At 65.3% G+C, this 24511-nt stretch overlaps 1 protein-coding gene across 3 annotated transcripts in view; it reads right to left on the bottom strand.

Moving 5' to 3' along the window:
• The window catches only part of ZMIZ1 (zinc finger MIZ-type containing 1), a 133917-nt gene that overhangs the window by 74888 nt on the left and 34518 nt on the right, over nucleotides 1-24511 (bottom strand). For all 3 annotated transcript variants that reach the window (XM_055133900.1, XM_055133901.1, XM_055133899.1), the window contains exons 3-4: nucleotides 15882-15967; nucleotides 7045-7120 (exon numbers count right to left, since the gene is read on the bottom strand). The gene's annotated coding sequence lies outside the window, so the exon portion shown is untranslated. The remainder of the gene's footprint in view (nucleotides 1-7044; nucleotides 7121-15881; nucleotides 15968-24511) is intronic.

A 24511-nucleotide genomic window follows, 5' to 3' on the forward strand; every position in this document is an offset into this window, starting at 1 on the left:
GCCGCGCCCCTGCCACACTGAGCCGTGAGCTGGCATCTGCTCCCCTGGGGCCTCCAGTCCGCAACAGTCCCCAGAACTCCACGCAGCCAGACCGCACGTCTGCCCAGTGACTCCGGGGTATGCGCGTGTTCCTCTCTCACGGCTGCCTCTGCTGTGTGTCTGTATGTGTGTATGTGTATCTGTGTCTGCATGTGTACGTGCGTACATGTGTATGTGTATTTGTGTCTGCACATGTACATGTACATGTGTGTCTGTGTGTGTATGTGTGTGCATGTGTATGTGTCTGTATGAGTCTGTATATCTGTATGTGCATATGTGTCTGCATGTGTGTATGTATCTATGTATGTCCCTGTGTATGCGTCTGTATATGTGTCTGTATGTGTGTGTGGCGCCAGGGATCAAGCCTGAGACCTCTTACATGCAAGGCAAGTGCACAGAGCCATTGAGCCTCATCCTGTTTCCACTGCAGAGTGAACTCATTCAGGGGCCAGAGAGGTAGCACAGTGGGCAGGGCACCAGCCCGCTAGGAGTGATCGCTGAGTGCAGAGCCAGCAGCGCCCCCTGAGCACAGCTGAGTACGGTCCCCCAGACAAACAAAAACAAGTGAGTTTATTAACCGCAGCCCCCCTGGGCCTGGATGCAAATAGACAGAAGGACATCAACGGAGCCCCCAGGCACTCGGGGGCTTTCTGGGCCCCACTAAGAGCTGGTGTCTCTCAGGGACAGCTCACTGTGAGGAGGCCCCTGCCCTCTGGGTCACGCTCCACAGCCCACAGGGGCCTTGGTGGAGCTCCGCCGGCCTTCTCCCTGAGGCCACGCTGGGGCCTCCTGCTCATGTGTCTCCATCCACACTCTCGGGGCCTGCCCCTGTCCCCGCCCCTGCAGGCCACGGCCCAGCTGGTCTACAGCATCGCCCCGTGGAGGCTGGGCACAGCCCAGTCTGAACTGTCCCTGCAGAATCTGGGTGCACCACCAGGACCCTCAACTGTGGCCCAGAGGTGGGGACTGTGGCACCGGGAAGGTGACAGTGGCCATTAGGAGACAGTCTCTGCCTTGCTGCTGCTGCTGCGTGTGTGTGTGTGTGTGGCACCGGGGAGGTGACAGTGGCCGTTAGGAGACAGCCTCTACCTTGCTGCTGAGGGGATGTGTGTGTTTGTGTCTGTCTGTCTGTCTGTCTAGGTGGGCCAGCAGCTGGGGGAGGCGAGCATCATGCGCCTTGATTCTCTCTTCCAGGGTTTCTCACTTGCAAAAGAGGCTCTGTGCAAATTTCATGAGAAATATAAAATACAGGCGCGTGCTAATCAATACAGCTACTATAATGCTCTTCTGGAGTGTGCACGTGCGAACACGCCCGCAGCGAGTGACAGACTGGGTCCTACGTCTAGCTGGTGACCTTGGGTGGGTCACTGGCCCTGTTTACTGATCAAGGTCTGTTCCAGGTCTCTCAGGAGACCCTCTCCTTCCCTGGAGTAGCAGCAGGTCATCCTCCCTGGCCTCAGGGACGCCTCGACGCCCTGCGTCCTCCCTCTGAGCAGCCACGCAGGCCAGGTGCAGCCCACGGCCTCGGGCAGCCCCTTCTCAGCAGAGGGCAAGGCGGACTGAACTGCGGCGAGCACCTTAATCCCCGTCGAGCCTCCGCCTGACTCACTGCTCCCTCCCGGGCTGGCCCACAGTCATTGCCATCTGAACACCTAAGTGACCCGTGGCCCAGCCCCAGAGACAGACAGATCACTGGCTCCCACAAGAAAGATGGTTCCGGAGCGGGCAGCTCCACACGGTGCAGGCGGCACACAGGGCTAGGAGCCTTCGGGCAGCTGGAAGCGATGGCTCTGCCTCTGGACCCGAGACGTGAGCGGCGTGGGGGAGGCCCGGGGAGAAGTGCTGGGGACCCTCCCAGAGGAGCCCCCGGAGGCAGGCTGCCGCCCCTCTGAGCTGTGGCCGGGGTGTGGGCACGCGGGCACAGGCACACTGTGGCTGCCGCCTTCCGGCCACCAAGAGCCCCCCTCAGCACCCTGGACTCTCACAGACACTCCCACGCGGGGGGCAGGACCCTCGGATCCCACCCCGAGCCGCTTGGCCTCAGGCAGGGCTTTCCTGTCTGTGGTGGGCAGTGCTGGGCCTGGACTCCCAGCCCCCAGACCACCGCCCATGCGGGTCTGGCACACGCTGCAATCTGCCTGCGGTCCGGGCGGAGAGAGCTGGACACAGGCCCAGGGGCTCCCAGATGCCCTCCGCTTACAGGAAGCCTTCAGGCTGTGCCAGGTTTGAGACGGTCCCAGCTGCGTCCTGACATCCAGAGCTCGTGGGCAGGGGTGTGGCATGAGGGCCTGTGCTGGGAAAGGGGTGGAGGTGAGGGACCACAGTGAGTCTGCGTCGGGGCAGGGCTAGAGCTGACCAGGGCACGCAGTGAGCCAGCTGGTGGCCAACAGAGGGCCAGCCAGGGCACGGGGTGTCCACAGAGCTAGAGGCTCCAAGGCTGGACAGGGCGCGGGCCGGGCACGTGGGTGCAGAGACGCTCGGACCAGCCCACTCTGGCAGCACCCGGGGACACTGGGGGTTTCTCTGGGCACAGTCAGGGGTCACCTCCCACTCTGCCCGAGTGTCCTCCACCTCCTTCCCGCCACTCAGCCACTGAGAACGTTTCGGAGAAGGTCCGTGTCCACCCCCGAACCATGGGCTGTTCTGTTCTCCTGGGACAGGCACACGGGGACCGAGCCAGTCAAAGCATTCCTGGCCTTCTCCAGTGTCCAGCGAGACAGGCAGCAGGCAGCTGGCCTGAAGGGCAGGGACATCCGGGGAAGGGTGTCTCATGGGCTGAGGGAGAGAAGAGGGGGCGGGGGACTCTGGGCTCAGAGCACCCACACTAGTCCGGGCAGGGGCTCCTCGGAGGCTGGGGGTCTGCCCGGCTCTTTCTGCAGGGGCTTATGAGGGGCAGGTCCCCGCCTCCCACGTGCCTGGCACCCACGGGAGACTGGCACACGCTATCTGGGCACACTCACGCCGGGCCCCTGGACCAAGCCCTGGGCGGCGGGCGGGTGCCAGCTGGCCAGGAGGATGGGGAGTGCCAGGACAGCTGCCGGCTCAGTGAGCCTGGGGACGAGGCCGGACACTCCTGGGGGGACAGACTCCTTCACCCCCTCTGGCCTCTTCGTCCTGAGGTTCAGTCGCCAGGACAAGCCCCAGCCTGCCCCGTCCTCCCCGGGACAGGCAGGGTCCATGCTCTCGTGTCTGTTGCGGAAGCAGCACTGGGTCTACAGGGCCACAGCTGCTCTGTAAGAACCTCACCCCAGGCCTCAGTTTCCCCTCCTGTGAGGTGGTGCTGTTGGAACGGCAACCAGGCGCTCCCTCACGGGCACTGACAGGTCAAATCTCCATCAGGCCCCTGTGGCTCCTGAGCTAAGCGGGAACAAAGACAGCTGGATCACTGTCCCACGTGTCACCTGCCAATACTGGTGACAGAAATCAAGGCTGTGGGGCTGGAGTGACATACAGCAGGCAAGAGGTGTGCCCTGCAAGGGGCTGACCCGGGCTCCTTTCCCCACACCCTAGAGGGTCCTCCAAACCCTGCCTTGAGCACAGAGCCAGGAGTAAACCCTGAGCACCACCGCGTGTCATCCCCAAGCCAACGTGGTGGGCGCGGGAAGGGCACTCCGGAGGCACAGGAGGGAGGGGCTGCCATTTGTGGGGGAGGGCAAGTGCCTCAGCGGGGAGGCCGGGCTCAAAGGGCTGCTTGTAGGTGGTTCCAGCCACACGCCAACGGGCGTAGGTCTGGGGCAGCCTAAATACCAAGCCAACACGACGTGCAGTCAGGACGCTGAGCCGGCCGGGCTGAGAGGCTGGCGCTGGGGCTGGGCACATGGGAGGCCATGCAGGAAGACCGAGGGGGCCCCACTGAGCAAGGCCAGGTAGGAGCAAGGCCACCGAGCCCCTCCCAGGCTCGCATGCCCCAGGCCAGTTCGGCTGTCTCGGCCCTCGGAACGAACAGCTTATTTATTCATGAGTGCACACAGCACCCCACAGCAGCCAGCTCGGCACCTAATTATAGGAATTTCATTAGAGCCAGAGGAAATGCCCGCTTTCCAGTCCTGCTGTGGGCACCGGCCTCCACTGACCCTCCTGTGCCCGGGACACACGGGCAGTCAGGACTAGCCTCTGGGGTTCTGCCCCTGGACCACACAGTGGCCGGGTGCATGGGCACTGCCGGGGCGGGCTGAGGCAGGGAGGACGTGGGCAGCAGCACGGGAAGGAGGGCAGCGGCTCCCAGGGAAACTCCAGAGGGGCTCATGCGGCGGTCGGGCTGGGTCAGAGGAGTGTGCACACAAGGACCAGAGCCACACAGAGCCACACGGACACACATGTGCACACACAACATGAACATGTGTACGCAAATACACACACACACACACATACACAGTGCCGTGCATACCTGTATGCATACACATGTACTCACACCCATGTACCCAGACACCTACAGGCACGTGCCCAGACACACACACACACACACACACACACACACACACACACACACACACACACACACACGGGTTTGGAGCCAAGAGCGAAGTAAGGAAATGACAGGCCATGTGGGACGGGTTCCAGGCCCCCCAGGGCCCAGTGGGACCCAGCAGACCTCAGCTGTGTGGGTCTGGGCCACACTCGTGGCCTCCGTGATGGGGTCGTCAGTGCAGATGGCCCGGGTGGGTCTCCCTCTGCCACACTGCCTCCTTCTCAGCCCATCTGGGGGCCCGTGGGGAGGCAGACTGGGCCTGGGGTGTGGGGGTGGCCTCAGGGGGCCAGCTCAGCAAGGTCCTCACACATGGGCGACCACCCTCTTGCCCTTGCCTGCTCGTACCTATCCACATACCTCACAGCTTCACGCACCGGCCTGGAGCATCACACACCTGCTCGGGGGCACACATGCACACACATGTACACACGTGCACACTTGTGTCTACACATGCATGCACACCTAGCATACTCCTCCCCTTCAAGGCAAGCACAGAAGCGTCGGCATCCTGCCGTGCCCCTTCCTCAGGCCTCTCCCTGGGCCCGGAGCCCCCTCCACCAGGCCCCACATGCCGCCCAGGGCAGCCCCAGCACAGGGCACTGTGAGGACAGTTTTGCTCTGAGGAGCTCGGACCCTGCCAGAGGCAGCATTACGGCTATCCCCAGGGCCAGAGCAGCAGCACAGCGAGAAGGGCGCTGGCCTTACATGCGGCTGACCTGGGTTCGATCCCCGGCATCCCATATGGTCTCTGCCAAGACTGATTCCTGCAAACAGAGGCAGAAGTCAGCCCTGAGCACTGCCAGGGGCGGCCCTAAATAAAATCCCCGGGAGCTCGGCACCTGGAGAGAACTGGGCTGCTCGAGATACAGCACGGCCAGAGCCAACAGGGCAGGACTCACTCAGCCTGGACTATGGCCAGACAACCGCTGGCCCGTCCCCACAGTGCCCTACACGGGCCTCGAGACCAAGCCGACTCCTCACTCGGTGCCCACGGAATACAACCGCGAGTGGCCTGGGCCAGGCAGTGGGCAGGGACACTCAGCACTGCCCCTGGATGCTGACATACCCCCTGCCCATTCCACAGGTGGCAGCACTGAGTCCAGGGTACTGGGCGAGGGGAGAGTCATGCTTGCCATTCTGCCCGTGTGCCAGGCTGGCAGGACTGGGAGAAACCTCCAGCCCCCCGACCCCAGCCAGTTTCTAAGACCCCAGGTATCCTTCACCACCTCACCTCATTCCAGCAGGACATTCAGTTCTGCCTTTATTTTTATTATTTTTTAAAAACAAACTTTCAGCCGTTCCTATGATTAATTACCAGCTGCCTAATGCTCCGTCACTAGCAATTTCTGGAAAGGGAATGAATTACCTTGAAAAACATCCGACAAGGGAAGCCACCGTGAAGGATAATCTCAGAGGCTGCCCGGTGTGAGTGGCGGGCTCCCCGCGCCGCGGCGATGCCTCTGCTCTCTCCCAACCCGCCCCTGCTCAAAGGGCGGCCGGGCCATCCCGCCCCATCCCGCGCTCCAGCCCTGCCCGCTGAGGCATCATGAACCACCGCTTCACTCCAGGGGACCGTGCTCAAACCCCCACTGCACCACCGAGAGCCCTGCGGGCTCCCGACCACTTCGCACCCTGGAGGACACGGCATCCAGCACCTCCCGCCTGGGGCTTCTGTGGGGAGAAAGACGCACTCACGGAACAGAGCGAAGCTGTGAGGCCGAAAGGCACAGGAGGCCCAGGCGCGGCCCCCAGCCGCCGGCCCACGGTGCGTCTCGCTCTCTGGCCTCGTCGCCAGGGCCAGCACTGGCCTGGTGACAGGAGGGAGGTTCAGACAGGCGCGAGGCGCGGGGCCCCAGGGGCGAGGGCTGGGGAAGAGGGACTGGGCCATTGGGCTGCCAGCAGCACAGCTGAGAGGACTGAAGGACACAGCTGGTGGCCCAGGACCCCACACCCCACGCGACGGACAGCTGGGGGCAGCCCCACCACAGGCCCCTGCGGCTCCAGCCTCCCTCGAGGAGGAGCAGAAAGTGCCACTCGAGCATCAGGGGGGCGGCAGCTGGAAGATGGACGTGTCCAGCCACTGGGGGGCGCTAACGCACCCGGGGTTCTCACGTCCCTTCCCTCACAGACGGGGGACTGAGGCGAGGAGAATGCCCACACCCAGACCGGGCACACAGGCACAGCATGTCCAAGGGTATCCCAGGCAGGCCCAGCAGGGCACCCCACTTGTGGCCATCAGTGATGAGGCCCACTATCACCTGTGCCCGCTTCGGCAGGGGGCCACCATCCAGGGGGCTCAGACAGGCCCTGGAGAGACCAGGTTCCCGCCTGCCCCCCACTGCAGACGAAGGCCAGGCTCAGGGGCCCTTTCAGACAGGCCCAGCCTGTCAGCGGGGACTGGGTGTTGGCCAGGTGCCGTGACACTCCCACCGCAAGGACTGAACCAAGTGCAGCCTGCGGGGCCGTCTGGGGGCGCTCACCCCACACAGCCAAGCCCCCCGGCAGGCCAGCCCCCACCAGGCCCCATGCACACCTACCTCAGACCTGCAAATCACCAGTGTCCCCCGTGCCAGCCAGCAGCTCCGGCCTCCCCTCGCTCAGTCCAGCTCCATCCTGAGAGAAGGAGAACGGTCAGAGGTCTCCCTGGACACCCCCGCCCTGCTGCCTGTGGGGGCAGGGCCCGGATACGCTCCTGGCCGAGGGGGCATCTCAAGGCACAGGGCACAGAAACCCTCGGCACCCACCCACCCACCCACCCCCGAGTGAGGGTGTGGTCCAGCCGCCCTGCCCTTTCAGGCTGGGGTCAAGAGCACAGAACCAGACGGTACACAACACAAGTGGGCCGCAGGGCGGCGCAGAGACGCCTCGGGGAGACCCGCAGGAGAGCCAAGCTGAAGGAGGAGCTGGATCAGCGCTGGGCAGAGGAACAGTGCCCGGGAGACTCGAACACCGCAGGGGACTGGAGAGTGGGCGCGACTGGGCGGGGCCACCGCAGCTGCTGACTGGTGCAAATATTGCTTTGGTTTGGTTTGGTTTTGGTGACAGTGAATTACAAAGTGGTCAAGACTGGGCTTCAGGGATACAAGGTTTCAACACCCACCTCCCTCTGCCACTCTCCCCACTGCCCACCGCCTGCCTTGGAGGGAAGCCCCCAGGGAGGTCCTCTCACTAGGGGCCTCCTATGAACCTCCTCTGGGCCTTGCTGGCCCCGAGGCTCCTGTCTGCACAGGACTCAGGGAGAGTCCGCAGGGGCGGGGACACCGTGCTGTGTGCCAGGCAGCCTGGCACTGCTGATGGGGCCTGGCCAGAAAGCCCCCCATTTCTTGTCCCTGCCCCTACCTCCATCCCGCCGTGGAAGGGGACACACAAGCACTCGGCCCCTCCCCCGCCTGTGAGACATGTGGCCCCCAAGGGGATCGCAGAGCAGAGCGGTGTCCCCTGTCGAGGGCTCACTCTCAGAGCCACTCACTGCACGTGACAGGACCACCCGGGCCGGGCAGGTTGGGGCCTTCGTGGGCCCCCTTAGCTCTGGACTCGGGGGGGCACAGGGGGCGGCGTGAGGCAGGGCATCTCCTGGGAGTCAGAGAGAAGGAAGAGGAGAGAGGTCACGCTTAGCCTTGCAGCTCCACAGAACCACGAGCCCCCTGGGGCAGAACGGAGCCCGGGAGGTCCTGCGGTGGGGCCGGGGCAGGCGCAAGGGTTTTTCCCCACCTCCCCAGTGCGGTGTCAGAGGTGCCCACCTCTCTGCCGGGAGACGCCGAGAGCCAGTGGAGGGAGGGGCTGCCTCCTTCCTGGTTCTGGGGCCACCCCAGGTTTCTGTGCCGGGCGGGCGCTGGTGCCTCTTGCAGCCCGGGGTGGGGCTGGCGCTGTCCGCAGTGGGCAGGGGGCACAGGCAGGCAGAGCTGGGCTTGGACCCTGCTTTGTCCTTTTTGTCTTGCGGTGGAGGGGCTTTTTGGGCCACACCTGGTAATGCTCAGGGCCCTGCACTCAGGAACCCTGGCGGTGCTCAGGGACCGTATGAGAAGCTGGGGCTGGGGGCATGCCAGGCCGACGCCCTCCCCACTGTGCTACCATTCCGGCCCCTGCTCTGTCCTGTGCCACCGGCTGACCTCGAGCGACCCACCCAGTCCCTGCAGCCCCATCCTCTCCCAACAGGACCCGCCGGCCTTCTGTTACTGCAGCACAGAATGGTGGCCCGCAGGTCACACTGGGGGGGGAGGACGGGACAGGAGGCCACATGGGGGCACCCTCCAGCTGGGCTCAGTGAGGCCGGGGCCTCCGGGTGCTGTGAACTCACAGGATGCAGAGCACAGAGGCCGGTGCGTGGCCAAGTGGGCGCCCGCCCCAGCCGCCCTTACACTGGCTTGTGACCCGCCCACCCTCCCTGGCTGACCCAAGCTGCCTGCCCAACCAGGAGCCCAGACCCCGCTCCCTGGTTACCACAGGGCTGGCCCCCGAACCCACCCAGGGACTCATCCCGACCTGACCCGCATCCTCCCTGGCAGCCAGGACTGGCTCCGGGAGCGAGGCAAATATTTACCCCGATGGTTATCCAGAGCAGGCTGGCGGCCGCCTCCCGCATTCCTGAAATACGCGTTCCCTGACCTCACTGGCCAGGCGGAGGGGCTGCGGGAGGAATGCAGACGGAGGGACGCGCCAGCCCAGGGGCCCCGCGCACGGTCCCCGAGCTCCTCGCCTGCTAGGGGAAGCCCAGAGGCCACGGGAGGTGTGGGACCACCCTAGCGTCTGCCGTGGGTGACAGACACTACACACCGACCTGACAGCACACGTGCCCCAGACTCCTGCAGCCCCCATGCCTGCCTGCACCTGCACGCAGCATACACCACACACGCGTGCACACACAACATGCGCACTGTACGTACATGTGGGCACAAGCCACACCCCTGCTCTACACACCCAACTGACCCACCACATCCCACTCACACACCACAGCACCCCTGCTCCACGCACACTCGCACCACCCTGCACACACCGCACCGTGGCGCCCGCAGACTCGGGGCCTACTCAGCCCGTTCCGGACCCGCCGGCCCACAGTTCCCATCACCACACTCTGGACTTGGCCCTGACCTGCCTCCAGGAGCCCAGAGTCTGGACCAGAGGCAAAATACGGATGCAAGGCTCCTGGGCAGACGCAGGGTCACGCCCAGGTGGGAGAACGAGCACGGCAGCCCGAGAGTCCTCCCTGTCCACCAGCTAATGCCACAGGGTCCCCCAGTCGGCCCGTCAGCTGGCCCCTCTGTCAGACATGTCCTTCCAGTCCGGGCGCTCGCGCCAGATCAAACTCAGGTCACACACGGGCCCACCTCTTAAGCCGCGTCCTGGCCCCCACAGCCCTGAGCGCTCAGGGGAGGCGGAAATCCGAGTCTACACCAACGGGGAGCAGCTAAACTGGGCCTCTGGGCACATGGCAGGGGTGGGGGGGCCTCCCGACTCAGGCAGCCGCCTGCAGCCTGCCGCGTTTCACTTCCTCCGAGAATATCTCGCGCTGTGCCGCCAGCTGCCCATGCAGCCCCGGGAGGCCCCGCGGGCCCCTCTGCCCAGCCCTGAAGTGCGCACACATGCCCCTCGCTGCCCCACCCCTCCCTGCCGGAATCGTCCTGAATGACCGGGAAGGCAGGTGGGGGCGGCCGAGGGGGTGACGGCTGCAGAGGGAAGCTCTGCCTCCCAGGCCGGCTTCCCCACTGGCCACCCGGGCCTGCTCCTTCACCCGGAAAACAGGTGAACAGACGCCCAGGGGCTGGCCTCCACTCACTCACACCTGCGAGCCTGTGGGGCAGGAGGAAAGAGTGGGCGGGGCGTCTGCCCAGCCTGGGTGGTCCCGCAGGCAAGTGAAGAGCCAGAGCTGCAGGCCAGCCAGGATGTGAGAAGGGAGCTGGCGGTGGGCTGGGCACAGCGGCCCCGTGGGATGGTCTCGGGGGCAGAGACGAGGCCCTGGGGCCCATGCAGAGCCGGGCCCAGGACCCAGCAAGCCTAGAGTGAAGCCTGCGATGGGGCCCAGCCCTGCTCACTCGGGGGACATGGCAAGGCCGCAGGGGTATCCCAGCTCCCACCGCCAGGCGCAGCCCGGCCCTCACCGAGACCCCGGACCTCGCGGTGCTGCGCTGCTGTCCAGGGGCAGCTAAGGGCAGAGAGGACGGAGCAGAGGCTCTCTGCGAGGTGAATGGACGGCCGGTGTTGTGGGGACAGGCTCCCGAGGGTGGCCGGAACCCGGCACCCGTGGATGCACAGCTCGCACCCAGGGCTCTGCCGTCTGCCTAGCACGAAGTCCCCTGCCCGCCTTGTTATATATAGAAAGTTCCAGAGCAGGCGTCCTGGGGCAGGGGGTCTGGGGGCCAGACCAGGAGACCCACAGCTCTGCCTCTCACAGCCACTCGACCTCACACGGACAGACAACAGACGCAGGGCCAGCCCTGCCTCACTCTGCAACCAGGGAAGGTGACTCAGGGAGGGCGTGCCGAGCCCTGGACTCTGTGTGTGTGTGAGTGTGTGTGTGTGTGTGTATGTGAGTGTGTGTGTGTGAGTGTGTGTGTGTATGTGTGTGTGTGTCTGTGTGTATGTGAGTGTGTGTGTATATGTGAGTGTGTGTGTGTGTGAGTGTGTGAGTGTGTGTGTGTGTGTGTGTGTGTGTGTGTGTGTGTGTGTGTGTCTGAGGCCTGCAGTCGTGCCTGGGCAGCGTAAGGCACAGCTGTGGGCGGGGGAGGAGGCAGCCAGAGCTCAGGGAAGCCCGTGACGTCAGTACACGCCCTACGATTCCTGACTCTTGGCCACTGAGTGCGTGTCCCCACCCTGAGGCAGCTCCGAGTCCCAGGGGAGCAGAAAGCCACTGAGTGGAAGGCCGAGGGGCCCTGCCAGGGCACGGGGCCAACAACACCAGGACGCACTGTCACACTGTCCCTGCCCCTCCCTGCAGGGACCCTGACCCTGTCTGTGGGCGGTGGGCGGGTGGCAGGAGGAAAGCAGGCGGCGAGGCCGGACTGAGGCACCCCCCGGGGCCTCTGCCCGGGAGCGCAGTCCCTCTGACCCGTGGTGTGTTGGGCCAGTCTGCCTGGGACCCCGAGCCTTCCCTTAGGAGGCCGGGGCCCCTTCACCACCCACTGCCCGCCCACTCCATCGCCCACCCGCGGTGCGCTCCAGGTGCCATCCACCCACACACGCCAGTCACGGCCCCCACCACGCACCATCCTCTGCCCACACATGCCCGCCCTCGGCCCACCACGGGAGCGCTGCCCTCTGGGGCCCCTGGGGCTGGCGCTGACCTGACTTTGTCTGGGTCCCTGGAGACTGGCCACAGCCACGACCTCCCCGTGTGTGGGACCTCGGGAACTGAAACACAGAAGTGTATGGTGCAGAAGGTGTCCACACCCAGCCTGCCTCCGAGGGCAGCGGGTCCCCGAATCCGGGGGCTGGACTCCTCCTTCCACACGCCAGGGCCCCCGGTGAGGGTCTCCTGCTGGGCCTGGACCCCCCCCACCGGGGACTATGGCGGTCAGGGCAGGCTGGAGGCCGAGGCTCAGCTCCCTTCTGGACGCCAGACCCCGGGGCAGCTGCAGCAGGGCTGGGACGCTGGGCAGGGCTTCCGGCTGGGCGCACAGCCCACCCTCACCGAGGCTCGTGACCTGTCACTGCGGCTCTGGGCCAGGCCGGGTGGGGCCCGGGACCCCTCCACCCCGTCCTCCAGGCCCGGCTGGTTTCCTGTCCTGGCAGCCACGCCCGGCCCAGAGGGAGGAGAAGCAGCTGCGACTTCTGGGGGTGGGAATCGCTGCTGACCCTGAGGTGTCAGTGAGGCGCCCCGGCAGCCGTGCCCACCGGGCCCCGGGAGGTGGGCTCCGAGGGCGGGGTGTGCGGGTGCACAGGCCAGGGTCAAGGCCGAGATTCGCTTCTGCAGACAGAGGGTCCAGCCACGGCCCGGCCGGGCCCACAGCCGGTACTGGCGGCCCATGCAAGTAGCAGGGCACGTGCCCGAGGTCAGCCCAGAGCTGGGACCTGGGCCCCCAAACACAGGGGTCCCGGGGCCTCTGCTGGAAAGGTGGGTCTGCTCCTGGACAGGGGCGATGAGAGCCGAGAATCCACACTCAGCCTCGGGGCCCCTCCTGATGGGTCCCCGAGTCCCGTGGGAGGCCTTGTGTTCCTCCAGGGCTCCCCGGAGGGGCCAAGCTGGCACCGAGCCCCTGGGCACGGGGACTCCTGCCTCCTCCAGACCCTGCCGCACCCACCAGGCCTGACAACGCAGGGTGCAGCGCCCCCCCTCACTCGGGCCCCCGCTGCAGCCAGCGCTGCACCTGCCGACAGCAGAAGGCGCAGGGCCCCAGCTCGGGGACCATGCTCCTGGCAGCAGGGCGAGGCGCAGGCTCCGCACGCCGCCCCACCCCCGTGTTCTGGGGCCCCACTCCAGCTTCATGTCCCCCCTTGCTCCCGGAGGGCCATCCCGACCAGCCCTTCTGAACCCGGTCAGTGCTGGGCTCATCCTCCCGGCTGTGCCCCAGGTGCGTGCCCCTGGACGGTCCTGGAAGGTCCGTGCTCTGATGACCGGCTCCCAGCCAGCTCAGGCCTGAACAGCAGGCACTTCCCGTGTGGGAGTCACACATGGCCTCCCATGGGGCATGCTCAAGGGACAGGACGGTGGCATCCGTGTCCCTCCCAACCCGCCCCCAACGGGTCTCTTCCCTTCAGAGCTCCTCCTGGACAGACGGGGCACCTGCCCCTATCTCAGGACTGGGGGCTGGCACGGCCCGCAGCCCTTCCCTGCAGGAGGGAGGACTCAGGGCAGAGCCACTCCCCAGCCACACGCTACCCCATGCATGAAGCAGCACCCCAAGGGCTAGGAGTCCAGCTGGGGCTGTCGCCCGCCCGACCCCCACCAGCACCTGTTTCCCACAGGCAGGGAGGTGCCCAGTGACTGACAGTCTCCTGGATCTCTCTCTCTCACACACACACAACACGCACATACACATGCATGCACACACTCAAACACATGCACACACATGTGTAGGGTCAGGATGGGACACACATGCACACACAGAAACACATATACATCTATATGCACACACATACACATATGCAGATATACATATGCACAAACGCACAAACCCATGCATATCTAGACACACATGCACACATTCACACCTACACGCACATACATGCACACACCCACATCCACACACATGCACAAATGCAAATACACACGTATGCACACACGCACACACACGTACAGGGGCGGGGCTGAGACACATGCACACACACACGCACAGGGCCAGGGCCGGGCGGCGGGAGGTGGCAGACCCCCGACTACCTGTACCTTGAGGGGTCCCTCCCCTCCTCCCCACCCAGCAGCCCCAGAGCTGGGCTGGACTGTGGGTGCAGGGCAGGCGCGACGGGCAGAGGCAGAGCTGTCTGGCTGGAGTCCAGTCGGGGCGTCCAGGCACCAGAACGGGGCAGAGGAGGGAGCTGGCCTTGCACCCCGAAGGGAGGACGGGACCGTGGGGCTGGGCGCCTGTGAGGCAGAGCATGTCCCAGAGGCCCCCGGCCCCGGAGGTGGCTGATGCTGTGACCCCAGCACAAACCCAGCTCCCGTCCCTAAGCCTTGGGCTCTGCCCTGAGGCCAGACAGCACCCCTGGCTCCATGCTCTTAAGCAGAGACCCCCAGGGTCAGCACCATTCCCCGGTGCTCGGGGCAGACCAGGCCTGTGCTCCCCAGACACCCCCCCACCGCTGGCCTGGGCACTCGACTGGCACGCAGACCAGGGGCAGGAGGGGGAGCAGCAGGTGTGTGGAAAGGGGAGTGGGGCAGAGGGAGGGGCGTCAGGGGCGCCAGGCGGGCAGGGGGGAAGAGGGGAGTAGGGGTGCTGGGTGGGGAGGGCACACCCTCCCACCCAACGTTAAATACCTAACAGGAGATGACAAATCAAATGGGAATTACTGCAGGAAAAACATAATTAGAAACTTGATTGAAGTTAAACAGAATTTACATAACACTGCAAATTAACTTTACACGGAAACTATTCACTGGGAAGGCAATGAAGAGGCATTTCATTAGTAATCTATATTTAAACAATACGCACAACGGGGCCTTCTGCAGAGGGCGCTCCCGGGGCAGCGGGCAGGGGGCAGCAGGCAGGGTCTGGGCACGGGGGCAGGGCTGGACGGGCCTGTGGGTGCTGGGGGACAGTGGCAGCTGGCCTGACTGCTGCGTCTGCACCCAGAGGGGAGTCAGCAGCCGCCTTCTCCCAGCCTCGTGGCACCGGCGGGCACGGCCATCCCTCGTGGGCCCAGGCAGGCGCGGGGCCACCCACCTCGGCTCCCTGAGCCTCTGGGGAAGGGAGCTGCAGTGCCCCAGCGGCGATGCAGGGCAGAAGTGGAAGCAGAGAAAGCTCTGGGTGTGGCCCAGGCTTCCCCGTGCCTGGAGGCAGTCCCTGCCCGCCTGCTGTCTTAGGTCTTGCGGGGAGGGGACCGGGCCGAGTCTCGAGAGCAGTGGCTCTGGCCCGGAGAGAGCAGCCGTGCCACCAGCCACTTGGGTCCCTCCCCGCGCCAGACCCAGGAACACAGCCAGGTGTGGCCCGAAAACCAAAACGAGGGGGAGAGGATCCAGGAAGCCTGGGGTTTCTCGTCCCTCTGCCGGGCATGAGATCCCACAGCTTTTTGCACCGACCTGCCCCAGGCCAGGCGACACAGCACCCCGTGCTTCTCCGGTCCCGTGCCAAGGGGCATCCTGTCAGGGACCGGAGGGGGCCATTGAGCCCTGCCCCGTCCACCTTATCTCCCTGTGGAAGTCTCCGACCTCAGACAGATGGGAGGACTGGGTCCCGAGGGGCCCACCTCGGCCTGACCTGTCCACGGGCTGCCCCGACCCTCTGGGGCCCGGGCCCCACACACATTCACGACGCCCCGGAGCCACGGCGCCTCGGCACCACGCAGAAGCTTCTGTCCCTCCCCAGGCCGGGCGGGGCGCCACAGGTGACAGGAAGCCGAGCGGCTTCCCTGGGCGAGGGCGGACGGCAGGGCTGTCAAGAGCGAGAGGCCGGTCTGAAGACACCAGAACAAGAGGCTCAGCTGAGGCCAGGCTGACCGGCCAGCCCACTGGTCTTGTCGCTGCGGGAGGCCGTGCCTGGCCAAGTGTGGACGGGAGAGCTACGCGGGAGCCCCACCCCTCCCTGAGCCAGAGCGGTGCTGTTCTTTCAGCAGGAGCCGCTTGTCCATCAGTGGCCTGCGTTATGTCCTGCTGGCCACCCCACCCCACACTGCCCGGTCAGCACGCCAGGTTCACACTCAGGCTCGGCCTCTCCCGTCCAGAAGGCCCTGTGGCCTGGCCGGCTTGCAGGTGGGGGCGGCCCAGCCGTGACCCAGGGGTCTGGGTTACCTTCTGGGTGTGGCAGCCGAGACAGGTGGGGGCTCTTCTCACACCCCAGGCAGCATCGGTCTGGCACCTCGGGTCGCCTCTTCGTGCTGCAGACACAGGCAAAGGGGACACACGTGAGGGTCTGTGCAGCCCACCACTGCTCCCGTGGGGAATTCCCACCTCCGGGCACCTAGTCAAGGGCGGGCTTCACTGGACAATGAGTGGCCTTTTGCGGGGCTGGAGAACTGGGACAGCGGGGACGGCACACGGCCAGTCCGGGCTCCGCCCCCAGCGCCCCAGGAGTGACCCCTGCGAGCAGAGCCAGGAGTCGGCCCACAACAGCAAAACGGAGAAACAAAACACGGACGTTTTGTTCCTTCTGGTGCTGTAGGTGCTGGTCGGTGCCCCCTGGCGAGAGCTCCGAGGCTGTCCGTGTGGCTGGGCGGGAGCGTGAGGGTATTTTTAGCAGCCTCGGCAGTGCTCTCTGCAGTTTGGCCCCCGCCGGGCTTCAGGAACGGTCTCGGGCCTGCTGCTCCCAACGCCCAGGCCTCACCGGAGGGAACCGCTCTGGTTCTGTCCCGGCAGGAATGGGCCTCTGGGGAGCCACCGGCCACTGGTGGCTCTTGCCTAAAGGAAGGTTGGTGCTTTAGGCGCAGGGCAGGCCCTGAGAGGCCGGGCGCTGGCCCTGCAGGCACTGGCCCGGGTTCAACCCACAGTATCCCCTGAGCACCGGCAGGAGTGGTCCCTGAACCCGACTGGCAAAGGACTGAGCTTGAGTTCCCCAAACGACAGAGGCTGGAGGAGTTCTGGCTCTTGCGAGCCCGAGCCTCAGCCCCGTCTGCTCTATCCCAAGGCTTAACACTGGTCTGTTGGAGCCACGCTCTTTTGGTTTGGTCTGCTCGGGTTCGGGGCCTAGCAGTGCTCAGCGTGTACTCTTGGCTGTGCTCAGTGATCACTCCTGGAGGTCAGGGACCCTATGGGACAGCAGGGCCTAAATCCTGCTCGGCCACGTGCAAAGCAACACCCTCCCTGCCGCACCATCTCTCTGGGCCCATCACCCTCTTCTGCACCTGGCTCAGAGCAATCATCTCTCTGCAGCAGCTGATTTAATATGCTGGTTCTAAACTTCTAACACTCTTAAGAAACTCCTAAGGAAACAAAACTACATCCCTTCTTCCTGCTACGGATTTGAGAACCTTGTCACAGGTCACTGGCGTTACCTGGGCAAAGCTTTGGCAAAGTCAGTATTGTGTACCGGCCCTCTCCTGGACAACGGGGGAAAGGTCAGGGGAAGGCTGGTTCGAGGAACTGGGCCAAGAATCTGTTAGCAAATACGGTCAAGGATGGTGAGGGGAGCAGGGGCAGTAAGGAGAGCAGGGGTAAGGGGAGCAGGGACGGTGGAGGGAGCACGAATAGTGAAGGGAGCAGAGTCAGTGAGGGGAGCAGGGGTGAGGAGAGCAGGGTCAGTGAGGGGAGCAGGGGTGAGGGGAGCAGGGGCAGGAGAGCAGGGGTGAGGGGAGCAGGGGTGAGGAGAGCAGGGGCAGTGAGGGGAGCAGGGGTGAGGGGAGCAGGGGCAGTGAGGGGAGCAGGGTCAATGAGGGGAGCAGGGGTGAGGGGAGCAGGGTCAGTGAGGGGAGCAGGGGTGAGGAGAGCAGGGGCAGTGAGGGGAGCAGGGGTGAGGGGCGCAGGGGCAGTGAGGGGAGCAGGGTCAGTGAGGGGAGCAGGGTCAGTGAGGGGAGCAGGGGTGAGGAGAGCAGGGTCAGTGAGGGGAGCAGGGTCAGTGAGGGGAGCAGGGGTGAGGGGAGCAGGGGCAGTGAGGGGTGCTGGGAGGGCGAGGGGCATTCATGCTGGAGGTGTTCAGTGCTGGCCCTTCGGTCGGCCCGAGACCATCCTTCAGACACACTCTGCTCTCAGGGGCTGGAACAATAGCACAGACAGTAAAGCATTTGCCTTGCAAGTGGCCAACCTGGGTTCGATTCCCAGCATCCGATATGGTCCCCTGAGCACCGCCATGGTTGATTCCTGAGTGCAGAGCCAGGAGTAACCCCTGCGCATTGCCAGATGTGACCCAAAAAACACAACAACAACAACAACAAAAACAGACACACCCTGGGGCCTGAGAAATCTGCCCCTCAGACGGGTCAGGGCAAGGGCCGGGGCCCTGGAAGTCTTTTCCCTGGATCGCAGGAGCAGTCCAGGAGGGCCGGCCAGCAGAGCCGACAGCACGCTGCATGCACCGGCTCCCCCCTGGGACGGCCCCCCAGCAGGCCTGCCCAGCCCCCACAGGATGTGGTGTGGAGGTGAGGGGCTGTGGGGCTGCAGGGAGGGGCCTGGGGCGGGACTTCCTGAAGCCGGATCGGTTTACCCGTCAGTTGGCCGCACAGCTGCGAGTTATAAATGTCCCCGCCGAGCTGGGCGCAGTGGCTGGCTGCAGGCCTGGGGCGGGGCCCAGGGCCTCCTCAGTCTCCCATGTGACTCTGAGGGGGTCTCACGCCACGTCCGCACCCCCTGCGCCCCCACCCACTGCCTTGCCGGGCGCCAGGGTCACTGTGGCTCTAACCGGGCTCTGTGCGGCCGCCAGCCCAGTCACAGCCGGTACCCCGGCAAGCCGCCCCCGACGCCCCACCTGTGCCTGTCCAGGGGGCACGCGGGGGTCTCCAGCCTGGTGCCTGGTGCCTGCAGGGGTCCTCCCTCCTACCCTCCTCCTCGGGAGGGTAGGGCAGCACTGGGTGGCCTGGCACCCCTACTCGTGCAGCCTGTCTGCACCCCCGGCCCAGAGCAAACCCGCCAGGGCCCCGCCTGCAGGACCTGCCACTCACGCCAGCCTGGGCGGCCCGAAGCTGGCGTCAAACCCGCACTTAGAGGAGAGTCACAAGGCGAGATTCTGGACATCAGGAGTCCATTGCCCTTCCACGCTGCCCCTTTAGGCAGCGCCAGCCCCTGGCCCCACCTAGAGCCCTAGAACATTCTAGAACTGTTAGAACACCTGCGGTCACCTGTCTGCAGCTGACAGGTGCAGCCCAGCACCAGGTAACCCGCCCGGGGGGGTGTGCTAAGGACCCAGGCCCGAGAGCCCACGGGGGCTGGAGACCCAGGCCCGCCCAGAAGCAGGGGGGGCGGGACATGTGCCTGGCACACAGCTGACACAGGCACACCCAGGGCCATGGACAGCACCCTTCCTGCTGTCTGTGCTAGGACAGTGGGCACCTCTCCCCCGCTCTGGCACCCCAGCCCAGCGGGCAGGCCCTGCAAACACCGTCCACTCTCCCACCCAGCCGGACCACACCTGCCCACGGGCCCAGCACTACTGGGCAGTGCCTGCATTTCAGAGACAGGCCAGGCGGGGCCCCCACTGCGGGCAAGGAGCCCGCAGGAGGTCTCCAGCCAGGCAGGTGACTGTGGTGTGAAGTGGCCAGCTGGCATGGTGTGCTGCCTCACCCTGGCTATGTCCCCTGACCCTGTGCGGGCCGAAGTGGGAGCTCCGAGGTGCCGGTCACCACTGCCCCTCTGGGCACTCACTCAGGTGCTCTGCAGACTCTGAGGGGTGGAAACGGAACCCCGGGAGGGCCAGCTCACACCTCAGCCTGGCCTGGAGACGCTGACAGTGCTGGACCCCCACAGCGGGGCCCCCACGGTGCCAGTCCTGGCCAGGAGGAGGCGGCTGGCCACAAGTCCTGCTCTGGCCCTCCCGCCCGGAGCCCCGAGGCCATTCTCAGGCCCTCCCCACTGTGCCCACTTCAGTCCATCCACGTCCAAACCGCACTGAGCCACTCGCCTCATGCCTGCCTCCTCACCTGACACTGTCCTGTCCCGGAATCGCGGCTCTGAGGTGTGATTGCATTTGCTCAGGCTCGCCTGAGGCTGCAGGCCGGCCCTGGCACTGTGCCGAGGGTCCTGTGTGGCGGCCAGGCTGGGGACAGGCCGGTGGCAGGCCTGGGCCGTAGGACCAAGTCCAGGGTTATATCAAGGGCAAGTGGGAGGAGGTGGAAGTTTCCAGAAATACAGATTGCATCTGGTTTGAGCCCAGGGCTCAGGCTAGACTCAGTTAGCCCCAGAGGGCCCAGCCCGCCCCAGGAAGTCCGGGGAGGGGGGGGCTTCCGGATATTCCTGCCTCTGGCAGCTGATGCCGCCGCCTCGTCCCTTCACCACTGAGCACCGCAGAGGGAGCCCAGGGCCCTGGGTCAGCCCACCTGCTCACTGCCTGGAGGGGAGGCCCCATCTGTCACCGGCCCACCTGCCCACATCCAGGGCTGCCAGTCAGGATGAGAGAATACAGCGGCTGCAGCATGCTGCCCACCTGGGCTTGAGTGCTGCCACCCCATCCATCCCTGAACACCACCAGGAGTGACCCGAGTGCAGAGCCAGGTGTGACCTAGACAACAACCAGAAGAATGAGCCTGCGGACAAGCGCTGGACGGGCGAGCCCTGGACAGCACACAGCCTCTGGCACCCCCGCTGCCCTTCCCGCCCCCCCCACCTGACCCGGGCCACCCTGGAGTCTGGGTGTGAAGGGAAGACAGGGTCACCCCGCGTGACAGCTATAAAATTAGATAATGAGCTAATCACCAGCAAATTAGCATCCCATCTTTACATAGAACAAATATAGTATTTACGTAAAAGTTGTTAGGAGTTCCTCTCATTTTAATTAGCAGAAATAAATGCAAAATGGATGGTAATTAGGTAGCTGAGGATTCCACAGTACAATCACCCCCGCGGGTCTGCCCAGCCCTTGGGTGGCGTCTGTGCCCAGGCACGGGGGCCTATTTATATCGTTTATTTATAAGACAGAGTCAGCAGAAAGAGGCGGGCTGGGCGCGGGAGTGGGCGGAGTGGCAGTGTCCAAGGACTGGGGCGGGTGCCCGGCGGGAAGCAGTGTGGGGCATGTCTGCCTCCTCCCCTGGCCTCCACCGCTCTGAGCACCTGCAGTGCTAAATCCGGACGCTCGCTCTCTCCTCTGGGAATTCAAAAGGAACCGGGTCCGGGTTCTGGCCAGCGGGGTGCACCGGGATGGCCCCGGGCAGCAGGGAGGAGGCGGCGAGGGGCGGGTTTTGAAGGATGCACAGGAGTTTTCTCAGTGGGAAGCAGCCACAGGCGTGGTGTGTACCAGGGCGGAGGGTGAGGGTGCGGGAGGAGGAGACACCAGGGGGTGAACGGGTCCTGATTCCAGAGAGGGCCGCAGAAGCCCCGGCGCCCCGCCTCTCCTCCCCCAGCGCCAGACAGGGCCAGGGTCGAGGAAAGGCCATTAGAGGCAGCTGGTCCGGCTCAGGGAGTGGGCGAGCACGTCCCAGGGAAGGCACCTGGGGCCACTCGGGGGTCCCTGGACTATGGGGCCGGGGGCCCGAGCGCCCAGAGCCATACGCCCACTCTAGATCCCAGCGCCACACCCTGAGGGTCCTCCCAGCCCCACACACAGGCTCCTGCTCCCATGCACAGAGAGGGGCCCACTGCCCGCTGCCCCTGCGTCTCGCACGTCCCGACAGAGCGGGCAGGGCCCGGGCAGGGGCCGGGAAGCCCTTCGCGTGGCTCACTCCAACACCTGGAACTTCTGCGGCACTTCAGGAATGAGGAATCTGCAGCCCGCGGGGCGGACAGCGCCAGAGCTGGGCACTGCCCCGGTGGGGTCTGGGGAGGTGCCCGGGCACGCCCCTCGCCAGAAGCTGCGCACCCGCCTGCAGCCAAAATCAGTAAGAGCCTCCACCCAGGGCCCTTCGCCCGACACACGCCTCTGCAGGTGCTGAGGGGGCTGCCGCGGTGTCAGCCCCCACCCCTCGCTGGCCCGGTGCTGTTCATCAGCCGGCCCCGGGGCTGTGAGAATCAATGCCATTTGTGCTGCAAACTCACCATCAGGGCAGGAAAATTCTGCAACGGAATCGATTTGTTTAAATATAATAACAGCCCAGGGGGCACAGGGTGGGGGAACCTGGACAGGTCACACACAGCGCAGCGAGCACTGCTCCCCCACCCCAGCCCTCAGATCGGACTTCTGAAGGGCCTGCGGCACGGGGAGCCCGGACAGCCCCAGCGCCCCGGCTCGGGCTGGAGTACAAGGCACGCAGCACACAGGGACAGCCCCCGGCCAGCAGCTGGGGCAGGACAGAGGACAGAGGGGCACTGAGAGGGACTCAGAAGTGTAGCATCCTTCCAAACGCCCATGGGGAACTGCTGGACACAGCGTCCTTCTGATGGAGGGCAGCCCCAGTGATGTCCATGGCCTGACTCCAGGGCCCAGAGAACACCCATCACACACCGTCCATCACCTCCCCATCCTGAGGGGGGCTCAGACACTCCATCCACCCTCGATACCATGGAGGTTCAGAGAGGGTAAGTGACTGCCTCTAGCCACACAGCAGTAAGCATCAGGCTGGGCACCAGTCGCTACGTTTCTCTGGGCACACAGGAAGATGGCGTGGCTGGGCGGGGAAGGGGCAAATTCAGAGGCAAGAGGCCAGCGAGGCAGGGAGCCCGCAGAGGCGGGCTGTTTAGGGGGACACAGGTCAGACTGAGCAGGTGAAGGGTGTCAAGGGGCACAGGCACGTTGGGGAGCATAGGGGTGACATGACCCTCCCAGGAGGGTCCAGCAGGCCAGTGTCCAGCGGCTCTGTCCCTGCCCACGATGCAGCTGCCTGGGCCAGGGCTGAGAGGGGCCCATGTGCCGTCCCTCTATTGGGTCACGCCGGCAGTGCTCAGGGCTGACGCCTGCTGTGCTCAGGGGGTCACTCTTGGCGGAGTTCGGGGGACCCTGTTCAGTGCCAGGGACCAAATAGGGCTGGCTGCCTCCCCGCTGTGCTCTCTCCGGCCCCCACCCCCCTCTTTAGTGGGGTCCTCAGTGCCTCCAGGAAGCCGAGCAGAGGGCCTGAGCCATCAGGCAGTGGGGAGGGCACTGGTACAGGCAGCTGACGGGGCTCAGTCCCAGTACTCCATGTGGGCCCCCAAGCCCGGCCAGGAGCAGCTGCTGAGCACAGACCCAGGAGTCAGTCCTGAGCAGCACCGGGCGCAGCCCCAAAACCAAACCAAAAAAGCAAACCAAGGGGAGGGGTCAAGTGTCTCTGTCAGAACAGGGAGAGCAGGCCTGGGAGGGGCAGCCCCGGGGCCAGCAGGACGGCAGGCACATTGCTGGGGACAGGGAGGTGGAGGAGGACGCAGGCACGCACCAGCGGGGTCAGGACTAGGGCGGGGGGTTTCTGGGGTGTGGGACTTCCAGCATGAAAACAGAGGCCGAGAAGCAGTGTCCCCCCACCCCCCGCCAGTCCGGGGGAACCCAGGGATTCCAGTTCCGGTTCCAGCTCTGGTCCTGCCCTCTCAGGCAGCCCCGTCTGCACTGGGACAGCGTCACCACTGGTGGGCGACACGCCAAGAGCCCGCCGGGGCCACACCAGCTGCAGGCTCCAGTCACTCCCTCCCGCACCAGCACCGCCACTTTCTGGGGTGCCACTTGCTCCCGTCCAGAACCCCCGAGACCTCAGCCGCACAGGGGGCAAGGACAGCCTGGAAACACACCCGCACTTCCACTGGGTCCCCGTTGCCAGGGATGCAGACGCCAATGTCACAGTGCCCTGGCCGTTCCCTCCCGGGCTAGAGCAGGACGGCCGGCCGGCCGGGGGCACAGGGTCCTCCCGACCTCCCCTGATTGGGAGTCCAAGGCCCGAGGCGCCAGGGCTCCCGGCAGTCAGGGCTCAGCCCCACGGACTCAGGAGCACTCGCTCACTCACCCCACCCTGTGGCAGCACCGCGGGCCAGCCCGATCCCCAGGGGCTGGACACGGCAGGTCTGGCTGCAGAGCCTGGACTTGGGACGAACATGAGGCCAGAGGGGACGTCGGAAGCCGCAGGCCTGAACCAGGGCGCTGGGTGTCGAGGGGCAGGCGGGCTCAGTCCCTCGGCCCAGCCCTCATGGGGTCCAGGGAGAGGACAAAGTTCAGGCACTGGAGGGTGGCCCGGCTACCCCAGCACTGTGGGCAGCCACGCCCGGCACGGAGCCTGGTGGCCCCCACAGACGAGGAGACCCTCACCCGAGCAATGTTGGGTGGGGTGTGGGCCGGTCCCTTCAGCACCCCGATTCAGGGCGGGGTCCCCCCAGGAAAAGGTCAGCACCACCAGCTGCCCAGCAATGGGAGCAGCTGGGGACAAGGAGCGGAAGTGCCGGAGACCCCCACCCCCGCACTTGCTCCCTGCTCCACGGCCACTGCCCGGGACCACACGCAGGAAGCTCTGGCAGGAGCCAGGGCCGGCTAGCCCAGGGCCAGTGTCCAGGGCCTGGTGCCCACGGGGGCGGTCCAGTCTCTCCAGGCCAGACGGTGGACGTTAGGCATCCTGGCTAGCTGAGGGTGTCACCAGGCCCAGCGGTGACTCTGCCCTGGGGACAGGTGCCTTCCTGGGGCCTGGCTGTCTGATTAGTCCAGAATTCCGGGCTTCGGGCAGGACTGAGGCCACCTGTGGTGGCCCCTCTGTCGGGCCCTCCCCTGCCGGCCCCCAGACTAGGCCAGAGGCGAGAGCGTGTGTGCGGGGCTGCTTGCAGGTCCTGGTGCCGAGGCCGACAGCCACACCCCGGGCCAGCTGCCCACCACCCTGCTCGGGAAGCTGCACTGTACCTTCCCCCATGACAGGCACTCTGGGAAGCAGCAGGGGAAACCGAGGCACAGGGGCACGTGACCA

Source organism: Sorex araneus, chromosome 3 (genome assembly GCF_027595985.1).
Source record: "Sorex araneus isolate mSorAra2 chromosome 3, mSorAra2.pri, whole genome shotgun sequence".
NCBI lineage: Eukaryota > Metazoa > Chordata > Mammalia > Eulipotyphla > Soricidae > Sorex > Sorex araneus.